Raw genomic sequence first — 19,738 nt, forward strand, 5'->3', positions numbered from 1 at the left:
TGGGCCTTCTCCGGGTCCCGTCAACTAAACAATGTCGTTTGGCAGGGCCCAGGGGAAGAGCCTTCTTTGTGGCGGCCCCAGCCCTCTGGAACCAACTCCCCCAGGAGATTAGAATTCCCCCCACCCTCCTCGCCTTTCGTAAGCTCCTTAAAACCCACCTCTGCCGTCAGGCATGGTGGAACTGAGATACTCTCTCCCCCTAGGCCTTTACAATTTATGCATGGTATGTTTGTTTGTATGTATGTATGATTGGTTTTAAAATAAGGATTTTTTAGTTGTTTTAGTATTGGATTTACATGCTGTTTTTTATTATTGTTGTTAGCCGCCCCGAGTCTACGGAGAAGGGCGGCATACAAATCCAATAAATGAATGAATGAATGAATGAATGAATGAATAAATAAATAAATAAATAAATAAATAAATAAATAAATAAATAAGAATCTAAATTTTCATCATGTGACCCTGGGGAAGCTACAACGGTCATAAGTGTGAAAAATGGTCAAAAGTCGCTTTTTCCAATGTTGTTGCAACTTTCAGTGGTCACTAAAAAATTGTTGCAAGTTGAGGACACCTGTAACAGAATTGGAAGGAATCTTAGAGGCCTTCCAGTCCAACCCCCTGCTCAAGCAGGAAGCTGCTGTAGAGAAGAAGCTGGATCATGCTGGGAAGATCAATCACAGAACACTGAAATACAGTAGCCTTCTTCACACACCTATTCAATGCATCAACCTTTCCCAAATTCTTTTAAAAACGTTCAAGCATTTTGAGAAGGAGGTAGAAGGATAGAATCCTCTCTTGCAGAAGAAGAAAATTTGAAGCCTACTTTGCCAGGCTTGGTTTCCCTATGTGATAGCAACTGGTATAGAGCCAAGGTGGCACAGCAGGTAGAGTGCAGTACTGCAGGCCACTAAAGCTGACTGTAGATCTGTAAGTCAGCGGTTCAAATCTCATCACCGGCTCAAGGTTGATTCAGCCTTCCATCCTTCCGAGGTGGGTAAAATGAGGATAATAATAATAATAATTTATTAGATTTGTATGCCGCCCCTCTCCGAAGAGTCAGGGCGGCTCACAACAATAATAAAAACAATGTTACAGTGGAACAAATGTAATATTAAAAGAGAAAAAAGACATATAAACCCCTATCATTTAAAACCAAACAACACATACATACCAAACATAAAATATAAAAGCCTGGGTGGGGTGTCTCAGTTCCCCCATGCCTGGCGATATAGGTGGGTCTTGAGTAATTTACAAAAGACAAGGACGGTGGGGGCAGTTCTAATCTCCGGGGGGAGTAGATTCCAGAGGGCTGGGGCCGCCACAGAGAAGGCTCTTCCCCTGGGGCCCGCCAAACGACATTGTTTAGTCGACGGGACCCAGAGAAGGCCAACTCTGTGGGACCTTATCGGTCGCTGGGACCCAGATTGTGGGGGCAATATGCTGGCTCTGTTAAAAAGTGCTACTACTAACATGTTGTAAGCCTCCCTAAGTCTAAAGAGAAGGATGTCATAAAAATTGAATAAATACATAAATAAAATAAACATCTGAAATTGGAAAGTGAGATTTGAAAAATTCCCTGAAAATCAAGATATCAAACTCTGGTTTTAGCAAATTTGCTCAGATTAGAACTTCTTTCAGATGTTGTGGGAAATTGTAAGAAGCCAAGAAATGTTGTCTTACTGCATGAGAGAAAGAGGAAAAAAGGTGATATAGACAGCATAATCATTTCCACTCCAACAAACTGGGACAAATATTGCAATAACTTAATCATACCACTGGGTATCTCTTGACCAACATTTATACAGTCTAAGATAAATACTCATGTTTCTGCCTAATCATAGAAGATGGAGTTTCAATTAAATCTACCAACTGAGACTCCAGTGAGTGCTTTAATATACAAATTCTGAAGTTCAAAAATCGGATGCTTCAAAACAAGTACAGAATAAAGAGATAACTTAATGGTCATTATTACATTGCCACTTACTCAGGAGTTTTGAAGCAGAGAAAAGCAGTTGCCAGCTAAACAGCTACAGTGAAACTATTGAGACTGTATAACTCAACTGTCCCCAGCTATTGGCCTCTGATTGGCCGATAACTTTTCCATTTCTTTCTGGGACTTTCTGGGATATACCAATACGCAACACTGCTAAATGAATATTAATTTTTGCTGTTCAGGTTTTGTTATGTTATTTTTAAAACTTATTTTTATGTTCTTAAGATGCATATCAACCATAATAAAGAAGAGACAAAATTTTATAAAATTGGTATAATTGATTGGAACATAGGTGCAAAGTTAAATAGTTATGTATGTAGGACATGAGGTGAAAGATGGATAGATTTAGACAAGATAGAAAAAATTGGAACAGGTTGGAATTTAATAAATTATGTGAATATAGATAAGCCGCCGAACAAGTGCTATATATATATATACAGAAGATATACCAATACGCAACACTGCTAAATGAATATTAATTTTGGCTGTTCAGGTTTTGTTATGTTATTTTGTCATGTGGAATCTTTTGAATGTTTGTTTAGTATATTTATATTTATATGTTTTTAAAACTATTTAATAAAAATATTTTTTTTTAAAGGTGCATATGAATTCAACTGCCACTATTCCAAGTAAAATGTGTCATTCCTCAGCAGGTCAATGCTTCTGGAGCTGGGGTATACTGGTCAATAAGAGACCACCAGCTACGGTGATAAACTGGTAACAGAATAACAGAGTTAGAAGGGACCTTGAAGATCTTCTACTCCAACCCTCTGCTGAGGCAGGAAACCCTGGCCTATACCATTTGAGACAAGTGGTTGTCCAATCTCTTCTTAACAACCTCCAGTAATGGAGAACCCACAACTTTTAAAAGCAAACTGTTCCACTGGTTAACTGTTCTGTCAGGAAATTTCTCCTTAGTTATAGGTTGCTTCTCTCCTTGACTAGTTTCCATCCATTGTTTCTTGTGATTTAGAACATAGGTTGACACACTCTTCTTTGGGGCAGCCCCTCAATTTTATTAAGGATTGGAGTAGAAGACTCCCAAGGTCCCTTCTATAATCTATTCTGCTATTCTTCCACTCCAAACCCTCTGTTCAAGCAGGAAACCCAATACCAGAGACATGGTTGTCCAACGATGCTAGAAAAATAGTTGTACAAGTTCCTACAAAGAGTCACCTATAGCCTATGAGCTCCCTGAAACAGAGAATGGATTTTAATAACTTTAAATACAGGACTGCCTGGTCAAGGACATCAAGTGGCTCAAGATATGTGGTATATCAAGTGGTATATATGTGGTATATCAAGTGGTATATATTAATTCACAGCACTTGGTAGTTAAATCTGATTTATGCTCTGGACAGAAAAATATAGGTCTGCAATCAGAGGTGGGATTCTACCCGTTCTCACCGTTTGGCTAGAACCGGTTGTTAAATTTCTAAGCAGTTCAGAGAACCAGTTAGAAAAAAGTTCCTTTTGTTTTTTTCCACTTTACAGGGTTAATCCTGTAGGGGATTACAACATTCTGGTGTTGTTTCTATAGCCTAATCTTTATTGCCCTGCTTACAAAAAGTGCCTGTCTGTTAACCCTTATTACACTATTGGCAGGATGCCTAGACTTACTGTCTCCAGATTTATTTATTTTTTACTTTGCTTTGACTTTCTTAAAGGAGAAAAGTTAAGTTTTTACACTGCTGTTGGGAAGAAATACTCCCCTACTGGAGTTCTTCCAGTACAGAGCTGGAACAAGGAACCAAGATGAGTGACAACCAGCAAGGCTTCTTGGCTTGCTTAGAAAGATTGACATTCAAAGGTGAGTTTACATACCCTTTCTGAATTTGGGTCTAAAACTGGTTTTGGTGAAGTTTAATTATGTACTTGGTGATGTTTAATCCTGTATTTATTCATGGGATAATTTTCTCTACTCAGCTTTGTTTGGAAGGAAAAATATTACTCTGTTCCTGAAAAGAAGCAGCTTCAGAAATCTGGCTAGTGCCTGTGTCTATTTATTCTGGTAATTGGTTTAACAAGCAACTGTCACTGTGTTTGCTCCCTTGCTTCATTCTAGTTAGGCTTATCTCAAGTGCTTTTTCTATCTGGGGAGGAGGTCTTCCTTCACTGCTTTAGTGGTTCTTGGCACTGTGCTTTTGGGGTGTACTTCCAAGAGACAGGATGCAAGCTTGGCACTGATTCTTTTACAGTGGTACCTCTACCTAAGAACGCCACTATTTACGAACTTTTCTAGATAAGAACCAGGTGTTTAAGATTTTTTTGCCTCTTCTCAAGAACCATTTTCCACTTACAAACCCGAGCTTCCAAAACTGTAACTGGAAAAGGCAGGGAGAAGCCTACGTGGGGCCTCTCTAGGAATCTCCTGGGAGGAAACAGGGCTGAAAAAGATGGGGCGAAGCCTCTGTGGGGCCTCTCTAGGAATCTCCTGGGAGGAAACAGGGCCTCCACCCTTGCTGTGGTTTCCCCAATCGCATACATCATTTGCTTTTACATTGATTCCTATGGAAAAAAATTGCTTCTTCTTACAAACTTTTCTACTTAAGAACCTGGTCAGGTAATGAATTAAGTTCATAAGTAGAGGTACAACTATACTGCCTTTCTGTGGGGGACATGTGATCTTTCCTTAATTCTGGATTATTTCTTTAGGATATCTTATGAGGTGAGTGAGACCAGCTAGTATCTTTAAGTGGTGCAAATGGATCAAAGGATTGCTTCTTCTGGGTGTGCTTTTTCTGAAGAGCTCAAATGACCTCTCCGCTAACAGGTTTCGCTTTATGAGCAAGAGTTGGCTGCTGATAGTTATCATTGGATTTTAACTATTTTAATTCCTCAAGGTGCTCTCGCACCCTGTCTGATTTATAACTCCAGCTTGCAGGTATTTCTAATCTAATGATTGGTATTTAGGCCAGTTTTTTGCAAGCAAAGAAACTTTTTGTATTTTTCTACAGGTAATCCTTGATTTACAACAGTTCATTTAGTGACCATTCAAAGTTACAAAGGCATTGAGAAAAGTGAGTTATAACCATTTTTCATACATAACAACTATTGCAGCATCCCCATGGTCACAAGACACCAGGCAAGGAGAAATGCCCCTCAATGTGAGTGACGTCAAGCTGGCCACACCCACCCAGACACATGACTACCTGGAGACGCCGGGTGTACTCAAAGGGTGGAAAAAGTTATTTTGACTAGTCCTCACACTTACGACCATCCTCATATTTTACATTTTGCATCTTATCTTGTCACTGTGATGAAGAGAAGCACTGCAGTTGTGAAAAGTTGTTAAGAATGCTGCAATGGGCATAAATGTGAGGATGGTTGTAAGTCCGAGGACTGGTCATAATTCACTTTTTTCAGCCCAGAGTAGTTCCTATGCATGTAGCCATGCCCACCCAGTCACATGACCAGATAGCCACACCCACCCAGTCACATGACCAGATAGCCACACCCATCCAGTCACTCCCAATAACCCACACTCACAGGTAACCAGTTATTTAAAAATTTGAATCCCACCACTGTCCGCAACAAATACGAACAGTCAGTAAATTGTTGTTGTAAGCCGCTCCGAGTCTCTGGAGAGGGGCGGCATACAAATCTAATTAATAATAATAATAATAATAATAATAATAATAATAATAATAATAATAATAAATACAGTCCATTCACTGCAAAGGAACTAGTTTAACTGAACACCACATATACAGATCCAGGTTCAAAACAAACCCAAACCTCTAAATGTTTCTTCTTAAAATTCCTCTTTTATCCTCCAATAATCATTTCAATTATTGCAATAATTTCAAGATGTTTAAGGTCACCAGCTTAGGCCAGAGTGACTTAATGACCCTCATGGCTGAGAAGGGCTTCCTAGCCCTTATCTATTCTTGCTCACTGGAGAAAGAAAGTATATTTGGAAGAGTTACCAATAAAAGGAAACCAGGCCACCAAAGAACACCATCAAAGCTGACACCAGCCAGAGCATAGAAAAACTCAAAGAAGAATTGCAAGATCAGAAGATGTGGCGAGACCTGGCCCATAGAATTGCCAAGATCAGACATGATTGAATGGATAGCATCATGATCATCACTCTTGCACCCCCTAAGAGTGTGATGTAGTGCTAGTGTAGTGTAGTAGAGTGTAAGTCAGTGATGGCGAGCCTATGGCACAGGTGCCACAGGTGGCACGCCGAGCCATATCTGCTAGCACGTGAGCTGTTGCCCTAACTCAGCTTTAATGTGCCTGTGCTCACACAGAGGCTCAGGGAGGGTGGTTTTGGCTTCCAGAGAGCCTCTGGGAGGATGGAGAGGGTGTTTTTACCCTCCCCTGGCTCCAGGGAAGCCTTTGGAGCCTGGGGAGGGTGAAACACGAACCCACTGGGCCCACCAGAAGTTGGGAAACAGGCCATTTCTGATCTTCCAGAGGGCCTCTGGGGAGTGGGGGAAGCTGTTTTTGCCTTCCCCATGCATTGAATTCTGGGTATTGGCACTCATGCATGTGAGATAGCACGCGCACATGGTCTTTCGGCACCCAAGGAAAAAAAGGTTCAACTTCACTGGTGTAGGTAGAGTGCAGGTAGGGGAGGGGAGGATAGGGGAGAGGAGAGGAGTGAATACGGACAATAGTTCTCAACTAAGAAGAAGCAAGTTGAGAATTCTGATAGCATGCATGGGGGTGCACACACCCATAACTCAATGCCCTCCCCCCACGAATGCACATAACCCCCATGCTGCCCCTCCCCCCCAATGCGCACAGGCCTCACTGAAGCTGTGGAGCTGCCCTACTACTTACCTTCAGATAGTTGTTACAAATGCTCACACACCTCGGCCTATTTCTTCTGCAGCCTGCAAGGCTTTCCAGAAGGCCACTATAACCGATAACAGAATTCTGGATCAATCTGGAGCTCTGTTATTAGCGGCAGAGGCCTTTCTTAAAAGCCTTTCCTGAAGGCCTCTCTAGCCGATAACAGAGCGCCAGATGGATCCAGAGCTCTGTTATTGGATACCGAGGCCTTTAAGGAAAGCCTTGACAGTTGCCAAGGAAATGGGCCAAGGTGTGGGAGGCCTGGCTTGCAACTCTGCAAAGGAGAAGACGTTCCTGAAGGCCTCTGACAGCGAAAAGGAAGCTGGGGCTGAGCACACAAGTGAACTTCTGGTTGAGTCATTTTTCACTGTCCCCATGGTTCAGGAGGCTTTCCTGAAGCGAGAGCAAAACCGGCCAAAATTCAGCTGTCCAGTACACACACATGCGTGCTGGAGCTGACATAGGGCAACGCCTCGTGTGCCCTTTGTGTCACCTGTGCCATGGATTTGCCCTCCCTGCCCTAGAGGGCTGAGAAGTTATCTTCTTGAAACTTGTAGGAATTCTATGTAGATATGTATATCCTGTTTCACCAATGCCATATGAATGATTTTTAATATTTTATGGGTTTTAGAATGGTTTTTAGATTAGTTATTTATATTAACCCTGCTGTTCAGTTCAAGAAAACTCCCTAATCTTATGTTCCCGGGTCTATTTGACCCGGACTGCAAATTGATCATTTTAGGTACTTATATTTGGTCTTTTTGAAAGCTTTTTTCAACAGGTTTCAGATATGCAGGGAAAACTTTTTACAGGGACTCAGACTTGGCTTCGGGTCACATAGGACCCGAACTGAACAGCAGGGTTAATTAGATTTCAGATGCTTCGTTGTATATTGTTTTTTGATATGCAGTGAGCCGCCCCCAGTCCTCGGAAAGGGGCAGCATACAATAAATAAATAATTCAAAGTGTTGGTTATGACCTATAAAGCCCTTCATGGCACCGGACCAGATTACCTCAGGGACCGCCTTCTGCTGCATGAATCCCAGCGACCAGTTAGGTCCCACAGAGTGGATCTTCTCCGGGTCCCGTCAACTAAGCAATGTCGCCTGGCGGGACCCAGGGGAAGAGCCTTCTCTGTGGTGGCCCCAGCCCTCTGGAACCAACTCCCCCCAGAGATTAGAACTGCCCCCACCCTCCTTGCCTTTCGTAAACAACTTAAAACCCACCTCTGCCGCCAGGCATGGGGGAATTGAGATCCTCTTTCCCCCTAGGCCTTTACAATTCTATGCATGGTATGTATGTATGTATGTTTGGTTTTTATATTAATTGATTTTTAATCATCAATACCAAATTACTATTGTACACTGTTTTATTGTCACTGTTAGCCGCCCCGAGTCTCTGGAGAGGGGCGGCATACAAATCCAATAAATAATGAATGAATGAATGAATGAATGAATGAATGAATGAATGAATGAATAAATAAATAAATAAATAAATAGGAAGAAGCAGACCAGGGGACAATCTAGAGACTTGTGTAGCGATGCCAATTTCATTTTTACTGTTGGGGTTTTCTCTCCCTGCCCTCCCCAAATTTTAAGGTCCCCAACTTTTGATCCCACCGAAATCTCTCCCTGCAGGATGGCCGGATGAATCGCACCCCTTCCCCCCCCCTCCTGCTGCATCTCAAGGGTGAAGAAGGAATTCAAAACATACCCCCCCTCTAGGCCTTGCTAACCCAGTGCTCTTGGAGGCGCATACCCATCGGCTGAGCTAACTCTCCAACTCAGCCTGAGGAGAGGGATTGTTCTGCAGAAGTAGCCCATTGGCTGGTTGCTATGGAGACCGACATACCACAGTTCTGACCCTTGAGAGGTTTAGCACTCGGCGCAGCAAGGCTGCCAGCAGCTGGACTGCAGCTGTTGCTGGGTAGGATTCAGCCCGGTTGTAAGGGAGAATTCCCTCCTGTCACAAACAACTCAGCTTGGGCTGCCAGCAAAGACAGCCTGCCTTTGATTGAGATGAATTAATATTTGCTTAGGGCTGGGGCTGTTGTCACTGTGCAAAACAAGATGTACAAGGCCGCAGCATCCATCCTGCACAGGAGGCCTTAGCAATCGTAAACAAGGAAAGCTGGCTGAATGGGGGGAGCGGGTCTCTTGAGTTGGACAGGTGTGGAGATGGGCTGCACACATTGAGCCATTTATTATAGGTGACCTTGACAGGTAAGATCTAGCACTGAACCCAAAGATCTGTCACAGTCAGACATAGACCCATGCATGGCAATGCACAGATGCTGAGTTCCTAGGGAAGGCATCTCTTCTCAACATGTGTAGCCAGAAAATCAGAAGAGCAAAGACATTTCCCATCCAAGGCAACAGCCCTAAACAGGAGTCTCTTTCTGCCAACAATCCCCTCTACTAATGCATTGCCTAATGCTCTCACAGAAATACCATAGTGATGGTAGTTGGGAGCAGTGATGATAGCAGAGAAGAGAACGGCCTCTCTCCCTTTTATTTCAGGTGAAATTTAATGGTTCCGGTTTCAGAAAGGTCATCTATAACAATCCTATCTGAGTAGAAAATTGTTCCACCTTGGACTTTGTGAAGTCATTTAAGGAGAGAGGGAAAACGATTAATATGTTCTGCACTTAGCCATTAGCTGAACTCCCACAATCCTTTGCTCTCTCCAAGTGGTCCTGGCCATTTCCAGCTAAAAGAGGCTTTGGGTGTAAACGCCAAAGCAGCAGGGCTGCAATCAGTCTGATCCACCCTGGCATTTGATATAAATAGACTAAATGCATGCAATTGTGTTCATCAGTCAGAAACAGCAGAAGATCCTTCATTTGCTTTTGTTTCCTGGTCTCTTCATTTACACCCCCCACCTCTCTCTCTCTCTCTCTCTCTCTCTTATATGTGTGTGTGTGAGTGAGTGAGTGAGTGAGAGAGAGAGATTTGCTGATAATGAAAATGAAGGGAGACTAGTATAGATCTATTTCAAGCTATTTAGTTCTTATCAGTTAGCCATACTCTTACTGGAATTTGAACATGGGCTGCCTGCCTATAAGGCAGTAGCTTTAACCTCTAAAGCAGCGGTCCCCAAACTACAGCCCGGGGGCCGGATACGGCCCACTGAGGCAATTTATCCAGCCCGCAGCAGCCCACGAGATTTTATCAATAGATATAATAAGCTCCTGAATCTCCTGTCAACTCACTGCGGTCTGCTGCTGAGCGAGGAGCGGTACAGAGGCAAGGGGCGGGTAGGAAAGCGGGCCTGCAATTGGCCCCTTTCTTTGCCGCCTTTAGAGAGAGAAAGCAGCGTGCTTTTTAAATGCGCACTTTTCAAATGTGCTTTCCTGGGCAGCCGACTTTGTTGGCCGGAGAAGCGAGCGATCCGGGACTGTGTGGCTTTGCGCTGCGATGACAACAACGGCGCCCTGGCGACGTTCAAGCATGGCCCTTCGCGGCGCCCCACCACCCGTTCCTGCAGGAAGAGCCTTGCTTACACCGCGCGCCCCTCGGCCCTGCGACTAGTTTACGTGGGAAAGTCTATGGAGAGCTAAAGTCCCAACGAAGCTTCTTTTTTCTTCAGTAGTCGGTAAGGAGGTGAAGAAGAGGCCGAACTGGTTTTGCAAATTCGTGGTTATTATGGCTTTTCCCCTCATCCGTGCCGCATCCACAACAAGCCCGGGAGAGGGTCACTCCTAAGTGGAGGCGTCATGGAGGGCAAAGGGGTGGACGTGGCTGCTGCCTCTTAGCTGGAGAGCCGGACGGGGGTGGAGGCGACGGCAAAGTCCAGTGATCTCCGCTCTCTCTCTCTTTCTCTCTCAGCGCAGTTTAGAGGTAACAGTACCCGGGGACAGCAGCAGAGCTCGGAGGCTGCAGCAATGCAGCGCCGAGAAGGACCGGCTGTTGGTCCCTTGAAGCCGCCGCCACCTCCGTTCGGGCAAATTCAGGGGGTTAGCTGGAGAGCCGGACAGGGGCAGAGGAGATGGCGAAGTCCAGTGCTGGGGCCATGCGGAGCCGCTCATCCAGGGGGCCGTGGACCGAAAAGCCGCCCTCCACTCTCTCTCTTTTTCTCTCTGTTGCCGGTGTGGTGTACGAGAGAGAGAGAGAAAAAGGAGGGGAGAGAGAAAGAAACCAAGAGAGAGAGAAAGAGGGAGAGATAGACAGGGAGAGAAAGAGAGGGAGAGATAGAAATAGAGTGAGAGAGAGAGAAAGAAAGAAAGAGAGGGAGATAGAAATAGAGAGAGAGAGAAAGAAAGAAAGAGAGGGAGAGAGAGAAAGAGGGAGAGAGAAAGGAAGAGGGAGAGATAGAAAGAGGGAGAAAGAGAATGAGTGAGAGAAAGAGAGAGAAAGAGAGAGAGGGACAGAGAAAGAAAGAGAGAGAAAGAGGGAGAGATAGAGAGGAAGAGAGAAAGGGGGATAGATGGAAAGAGTGAGAGAGAGAGAGAGAGAGAGAAAGAGAAAAATGAGAAAATGAGGGAGAGGAAATGAGGGAGAGGAAAATGAAAAAAATGAGAAAGTAGGAAGAAAAGAGAGAGGGAAGAGAGAAGTGGAGAGGAAGGAGGGAGGGAGGGAAGGAAGGAAGGAGAAATGGAGGGAGTTTGTTGATTTAAGTTTAAATTTACTTGTTAATGAAGAAGTATAAATTACTTTATTACTTCATTATTTAATTACTTCTTTATTTTAAATATTGTATTTGTTCCCATTTTGTTTTTTACTTTAAATAAGATTTGTGCAGTGTGCATAGGGATTTGTTCATAGGGTTTTTTTATAGTCTGGCCCTCCAACAGTCTGTGTAAAAAGTTTGGGGACCCCTGCTCTAAAGCCACAGGTTCTCCTCCTGTTTCAGCAATTCCAGTAAGGGTATGGCTAGCTGATGAGAGCTAAATACCTTGAGATAGATCTATATTAATCTCCCTTCATTTTTTATTATCAGCAAAAATACGTTACACATATAGAAAATAGTTTGTCAGCTATAAGCAACTGCCTGGACGGCTCCTAGAGGGGCCAAGAGGCAAAAAGGAAGCAGTATGCTCCCTTCCATATTTGGGTATATCAAGGTGATTCGACAGAAACACACACACATACATACTGTATGTATGTGTGTGTATTCAGGCTTGCAATACAGCCAGCTTCGTTTCCCTGTTGTGTAACATTCAGGGCAAAATACAGACTAAATGAATCTGTATGACAGGTTCTTCATGGATGGCAGAAGCATGACAGAAATTCAATTCAATTCAGTTCAATTTATTAGATTTGTATGCTGCCCCACTCCGAAGACTCGGGGCGGCTCACAACAATAATAAAAACAATATAACAGTAAACAAATCTAATATTAAAATAAAACATATCTAAAACCCCAACAATTAAAACCATACAACACATACATACCAAACATAAAATATAAAAGCCTGGGGGAGGTGTCTCAGTTCCCCCATGCCTGGCGATATAGGTGGGTCTTGAGTAATTTGCGAAAGACAAGGAGGGTGGGGGCTGTTCTAATCTCCGGGGGGAGTTGATTCCAGAGGGCCGGGGCCGCCACAGAGAAGGCTCTTCCCCTGGGGCCTGCCAAACGACATTGTTTAGTCGACGGAACCCGGAGAAGGCCAACTCTGTGGGACCTTATCGGTCGTTGGGATTCATGCGGTAGCAGGCGGTTCCCAGAGGTTCAAAGCCAAAAAAATAAAAATAAATGTCAGTAAGGAAATGAGAGTTGGTAACCGATCTAATCTGCATCTTCTGTTTAAGATTAAGAACGTTGTGTTTATTCCCATGTTTTCCTAGGGTTTGATGTTTGGTGCTGGAAACTGTTGTTGTGGATGTCGGCTTCTGCATGACAGATTGGTGAGGGTTTTTTTCTTACCACTGCACTAAACCAGAAGGGCAAATGAAGTTTACTGTAAGGAATGCATTCTCCACTACTTCTGTAGTGGAAAACCTTTTGACTTCTGAGTCAACCCTCCCCTGCTGAATCGTACAGGTATTCCTCGACTTACGACCAAATCGGAACCAAAATTCCACTGCTAAGCAAGAATGTTGCTGAGTCATGCCCAATTTTATGAGCTCTTTGCCATCATTGTTAAAAATGAATCACTGCAGTTGTTAAGTGAATCTTGCAGTCATTAAGCAAATCGGGCTTCCCCTATTGACTTTTCTTGCCAGAAGGTACCTGGGAAGGTCTCCAAGGGTGATTACATGACTCTGAGACAGCAAATGCACACCTGTTGCCAAGCTCCAGAATTCTGATTACATGACCAGGGGGATGCTTGGATGGTTCCAGGATCAGTTGTAAACCACTTATTTCAATGCTGTTGTAAATTCATACAGTCACTAAACAAATTGTTATAAGTCAAGAACTATGTACAGTCCATAACCAAGGTGAGGATCCCATTCCCTGCTCTAGAATATTAAGGAGATAGTGCTGACATAGCTTGCATCCCACCTAACTTCTGCAAAATTGAGAAGGGCCCCTAGGAAGCTCAGTCTATCTGCCAGAACTGTGGACTCCAAATAAACTAGGGTTAATTTGCAACAATGGATGGCTATGAAAGCTGGACCACAAGAAAGGCTGAGCACCAAAGAATGGAGGCTTTCGAACTATAGTGTTGGAGAAGACTCCTGCGAGTCCCTTGGACTGCAAGGCGATCAAACCGGTCAGTCCTAGAGGAGATCAACTCTGACTGCTTTTTAGAAGGCCAGATCCTGAAGATGAAACTCAAATACTTTGGCCACCTAATGAGAAGGAAGGACTCACGGGAGAAGAGGCTAATGCTGGGAAAGATTGAGGGGGAAAGAAGAAGGGGACGACAGAGAAAATGAGGTGGCTAGGTGGAGTCACTGAAGCAGTAGGTGTGAGCTTAAAATGGACTCCAGAGGATGATAGAGAATGGTAAGGCCTGGAGGAACGTTGTCCATGGGTCCACAATGGATTAGACACGACTTTGCAACTAACAACAACAATAATTTTAAAACTCAGTCCAAATATGGTGGGTGAACCCTGACTATCCTCTTCAGGGCAACAAGCTCCATGCAGGCACTGCTGATTGAATTGATTTATTTACAAGACTTTTGACCATCGGTTCCTTGGCAGGATTCCTTAAACAGCTTCATGCCAGGTTTATTCCATTCCAACCCCCCCCCCCACCCATCAGTCCTAAAAGATGAGAGGAGGGTGAATCAGGAACCAGAGCAGGCTTTTCTTCAGCAGCACTTTCTGCCCAGGTAATCCCTGAAGCCTCAGTGCAAGACGGGAAAGCTCTTTCAGGGGAGATTTGCAAGAGAAGCTTTGTGTCAGTCAGACACAAAATGATTGTGCTGCTCCTAAATGCCCATTTCTGAAAAAGCCAGCCAGCAAAAGCTTCTTCCTTGCCTTGACCCATTTTGTTGGAGGAAAGGGGAGAACATATAGAGTGGAGAGAGAAGAGGCAACAATCCGGTTAGCACAACTGCAGAAGTGTTATGTTATGTTATAAGGGTTATGTTATGTATAAGTGTTATACATATGTACATACATACATACATACATACATACATACATACATACATACGTGTGTGTGTGTGTAAAACATATTTTTCCTGATAATGAAGATGAAGGGAGATTAGTATAGATGTATATACACATACATAAACAAATACACATAAATGTGTGTGTGTGTGTATGTATATATATATATATATATATATGTATCAAATGTTTTTAGCTGAAATTTTAAAATTAAAGGAGACTAGGATGGCACCATTTCGGCCTTGTGATTAATAATTGCAATGATTTGCTTAAAAACCAAGAATTGCTATAATCAGGTGTGACTTATTTCAACAACCGCCTTGCTTAACAATGGAAATTCTGTTCCCAAATGTGGTCATAAGTTGAGAACCATGTATGCCAGTGATGGCGAACCTATGGCACGGGTGCCACAGGTGGCACACAGAGCCATATCTGCTGGCACATGAACCACTGCCCGAGCTCAGCTCCAACATGCATGTTTGTGGGGACCAGCTGATTTCTGGCTCACACAGAGGCTCTGGGAGGGCGTTTCTCTCTTCCAGAGTCTCTGGGGGAGGGCATTTTTACCCTGCCCTGGTTCCAGGGAAACCTTTGGAGCCTGGGGAGGGTGAAACATGAGCCTACTGGGCCCACCAGAAGTTGTGAAACAGGCCCTTTCCAGACTCCAGAGAGCCTCCAAGGGGCAGGGGAAGCTGTTTTCACCTTCCCCAGGCATTGAATTATGGGTGTGGGCACTCACACATGTGCGATAGCTCTTGCCTATGCTCTTTCGGCACCGGAGGAGAAAAAGGTTCGCCATCACTGATCTATACCCTCCTTGAGAGCTCCATCCAAGCTTCAGTAGCAAGTCATTAACAGGTCCTTGCAAAATCCTACTTGGCAAGACCTTCTCATGAACAACTTAAAATAGTATATAAACAGTAATCAACCAATAGGGGGGGAAATCTACCTACCAGGTATTGATCTGGCTAGTGTCCTTAGTTTGTTCAGCTTCAGCACATTATTTTATCCCCTGGTTAGGTTTGAAAAAAAAACTTCGAAGGGAATAGGAATGAAAATAAACCTGCAAAGACTTAGGGCTGGAAGAAAACTACTTCAGAGGGAGTAGGAATTTTAAAAAATGCTGTAAGCTGGGAAGATTATTATTATTATTATTATTATTATTATTATTATTATTATTATTATTATTATTATTATTGGGGGGAAAGCTTAAAAAAGGTTTGGAGTATAAGACGCACCCAGGTTTTCAGCCTTTTTTAGGGAGGAAAAAGATGTGTCTTATACTCTGAAAAATATGGTATCCCTCTTCATGTTACACTGGGGTTGAGCTTTCTTTGCTGAATTAGAGGTGGAACTCAACATCTTGAAGATACAGATCCAAGGGTCTTTCCAGAAAATGATCAGGTTCACCTTGGTTGCCACCAACCAATCTCAGTCACCTAATGCTTCTCACTTATCTACACAACTCACATTCTTTGGCTATGAAATGGGAGTTTCATTGCACCTATGTGGCTAATATATAGTCACCTGTCTCACTTTCTGTAAAGATCATTGTTATAGCTCATGCCTGTAAATTGTACCTGGCTTTTAAATAAGAATCTAAAAAATGATAAACTGAATGAATTTTGGTTGACGCAAGTGGACTGTGTCACAGCACAGGCTGCAGGATGCACATTTTTTAGCATGCATATTCTTTATTGCAGAAATGTTATGAAAAACATTTATTTTAGAACATTCCCTACAAAATGGCATATGTTTGGAAAGTTGCATAGCCAAACGCAAGTGTGTTAAGAGCAGCCAAGTACAAAAACTGTATATTACATGTGATTAAATAAATTGAGCACAGAAACATACACAGTACTATGAGCCTATCTGCAATCAATGTACTTTAATTGAATTTCTAAAAACCCAGTTTGCTTGGTGACAAAACACAGTAGCTTAAAGAGTTCCTGTAAGGTCACCTGTGAAAAGAATAATATTAACTTGTTGGTAAAGTTCAGGAAAAGATGCTTCAGAAAAGCAATATAGTTCAAAAAGATTTAAAGAAGAGTGCAAGATTACAACCACGGTTGCCTACTTTAAAAAAAAAATCCCTATTCCACTATTTGTCTCCTACAACGTCAGAGACGAATTGCCTCCTAAGTCATTCCTGATGAACTTGATCCCAAAACACTATTATCAGGCGATAAGGCTATTGTTAAGTATCATTATCTTACCATAATAGTGCAACGAGTGTCTTGTTCTGTCTGGGTCCCCCCAGATGCCAACACCAACCAAAAAGAGTAGCCAGACACACTGGTAAAAAGCAAAGGCAGTTTATATACTGGAAAGCAAACACAGGTAACAAAAACTGTTCTTACAGACAGGAACACGATGAAGCTTCACAGAGGTTTCACAAAGGCCAGGCAATAAAACAGGATTCTTGCTGGCAAAAACAACACTGGAGATAATAAAACCCACGCCTCCCCCAAGTCTTTCAGCCTTCTAGGCCACAAGCCAAGATCAGAGACGCCAAGAATCGAAGCAAGGTCACAGGACTCCCAGTTGATAACTCTCCACAAGACTGTAAGGGCGGGCCTGCCTTTTCAACCCTGCTGAGGAGAACCACACCCAAACCCAGCTATTGCCAATTCAGGGATGGAAATACCTTTCTAATTGGCCCCTTCTTTGAGCTGCACGTCTCTGCCGCATGTCTATTATAGCCTGTGCGTCTTCATCCAATGAATCCAGGCTACTAGCTGGGGAGAGGCCACCCCCCGGGGGTCTCAGGCTTCTCTCTCCTCCTCTTCCTGACGTTCCTCTCCCCCGTCTGCCTGGTCCTCCCCCTCCTGGTCACTGTCCTCCTCCTCTGGGCATGGATTCGGCAGAGCTCCAGCCGGTCCCTGAGGAGCCTCAGGCTGAATCACAACAGTGTCTTATATTATTTCTGAATTGGTTAAATCAGGGGTCTCCAACCTTGGCAACTTTAAGACTTGTGGACTTGTTGCCAAGGTTGGAGACCTGTGGGTTAAACCAAAGAGTTCCCATCTATTGTGCTGAACTGACAAAGTCCTGTATTTATTGCATAAATCAAGTGGGGGGGGGGGGTTCTTTCCATTTAGAGCTTGTCATTATGAAAAGCAAAAAAACAGAAGACGCAGAAAATCTTCTGCTTTTACCTTAGACAAAACTGTACAATCGTATCACTCACACCGTTTTAACCGGACTGGGTTTTTTTCCCCCCTCCGATCTTTGGCAATAAAAACAAGCCTATAAAATGAATGTGAAAATGTATTCATTAGGGATTTATAATGCTCATTACAACTGCCTGGGTAGGAAACCATGACTGAGATCCAGAGAAGAAGGGGAAAAATGCAAATTGTAGCACATGAGATGGGAGAGACAGGAGAATTCCTCTAATCGGCCAATCCAATGGCAGTCCAATTATCTGTGGCCAGCCCAATGGGTTAAAATTACACCATTCATTCTTGGACACAGTGTGGCGTCTAAAAAAGTGTTTCATTTTAATAAAAATGAGATCTGGACACTACAGAAACCAGTTTCACTAATGATGTGTTTACACAGAAGACAACAATTTCTATTTAATGGTGATTACTACCAAGAACAAATTAAACTTCCTGAAGTATATGGGTTAGAGATAATGGGAATTGAGAAAGGCGGGGAGAGTGACAATGAAGGAATGTATGCAAGTATGTGTGTAAGAGACACACTAAACTTAGTACACTCAGCATTGCAGCAAAGCAATAATAGAACCAGTGTGGTCTAGTAGTTAAGGAATCGACCTAGAAAATAGGAGATTGTAAGTTCAAGTCCTGCCTTAGTCATGAAAGCCAGCTGGGTAGCTTTGGACCAGCCATTCTCTCTCTCAGCCCAACACACCTCACAGGGTTGTTGTATGTTTGCTGCCTTGAGTTATTCATAAAAATAATAAAGGCGGGATAGATAGATAGATAGATAGATAGATAGATAGATAGATAGATAGATAGATAGATAGATAGACAGACAGACAGACAGGTAGGTAGGTAGGTAGGTAGATAGTGTTCTGTCGGGCTCTCTGGTAGACTTCTCCCAAAAATTCACAGGTACAAATTTCAGACACACACACACGTTTGAAAATTCAAAACAATGTTCTTTATAATGACAATTCACTTAAACTAAGCCCTCTTTTGGTATAGCCAAGAGCACTCGTCTCCAAACAAACTGGTAATTTGTACAAGTCCCTTATCAGTTCTGAGATACTTATCTTGCAGCTGTGAGGCAATTCACAGTCCTTCTTCTTTCACAAAGTGAAACACACTTTGCCCTGGTTTAGTTTCAAAGTGGGGAAAAATCAGCACACAAAGGTCAAAGTCAGTAAAGCAGTCACGAAACACAACGATCAGATAATCCTCCACAATGGCCAAACCCACAGGCTGCTATTTATAGCAGCCTCACTAATTACCCCAGCCCCACCCAACCACAGGTGGCCTCATTTTCTTTGATAATAATCTCTCAGTTGTTGTTGCCTATGCATCGCTCTCCGTATGCATGGCTGTATCATTAACTCTTCTTCTGAATCCAAGGAGGAGCGAGATAATTGATCTCCTTCTGAGCTGTCTGCCACACTCTCCTCCTCCCTGTCACTCATGTCTTCTTGGTAAGAGGAGCCGTCATCAGCAGATTCCACTGGGGGCAAAACAGGCCTGCAGCATGTGGATGTCTCCCCCACATCCACAGTCCTTGGGGCAGGAGCTGGGCCAGAGCTAACCACAACGGATGATAGATAGATAGATGGATGGATGGATGGATGGATGGATGGATGGATGGATGGATGGATGGATGGATAGATAGATAGACAGACAAGATAGATAGATAGAGATACATACATACATACATACATACATACATACATACATACATACATACATAGATATAAAGATAGATAAGGAGTAATCTGTGTTTTCCTACCCATATCTATAAATTTATTTATTTATTCAATTTCTATGTCACCCAACTCCCTATGGACTCTAGGTGGCTCACAGCAAAAATATAAAACATCAATAATAGTACTAAAACCTCTGAAACCAGTTTAAAAACAATTTAAAGTACAACAATTCAACCCCTGCATACCATTCATGACCTGATCTCACTGGTTACCACCATAAAATCAACGGCTCCAGGCCTGTCAGAAAGGACAGGACTTTACCGCTTTCCAGAAGGCCAATAGGGTGGGGGTAGTCCGGATCTCTGGAGGTAACTGGTTCTAGAGAACCACAGAGAAGACCCTCCCCCACTGATCCGTCAGCTGACACTGTTTAGCTGATGGGAGAAGACCAATTAAGCAAAGGTCCCCCTACCTACAGCTGTCAAATGTTGTTCTAATCTTAGCTGAGAGTCTAGGACACCCAAATTGCGAATTTCTCTCCCCCTCCCCCCTCATCAAGGATATAGTCT

The 19,738-nt window shown here is 43.3% G+C and overlaps 1 protein-coding gene across 12 annotated transcripts in view; it reads right to left on the minus strand.

Annotated features, from left to right (window-relative positions):
• The window catches only part of PKNOX2 (PBX/knotted 1 homeobox 2), a 399,587-nt gene that overhangs the window by 234,248 nt on the left and 145,601 nt on the right, over positions 1 to 19,738 (minus strand). For 3 of the 12 annotated variants that reach the window (XM_070765941.1, XM_070765953.1, XM_070765951.1), the window contains exon 1: positions 6,788 to 6,876. The exons of 7 other annotated variants lie outside the window; for them this stretch is intronic. The gene's annotated coding sequence lies outside the window, so the exon portion shown is untranslated. Of the gene's footprint in view, positions 1 to 6,787; positions 6,903 to 19,738 lie in introns of those variants that run through there. 2 more of the 12 variants (XM_070765940.1, XM_070765943.1) reach the window with 2 other exon arrangements.

Source organism: Erythrolamprus reginae, chromosome 12, assembly GCF_031021105.1.
Source record: "Erythrolamprus reginae isolate rEryReg1 chromosome 12, rEryReg1.hap1, whole genome shotgun sequence".
Lineage (NCBI taxonomy): Eukaryota > Metazoa > Chordata > Lepidosauria > Squamata > Dipsadidae > Erythrolamprus > Erythrolamprus reginae.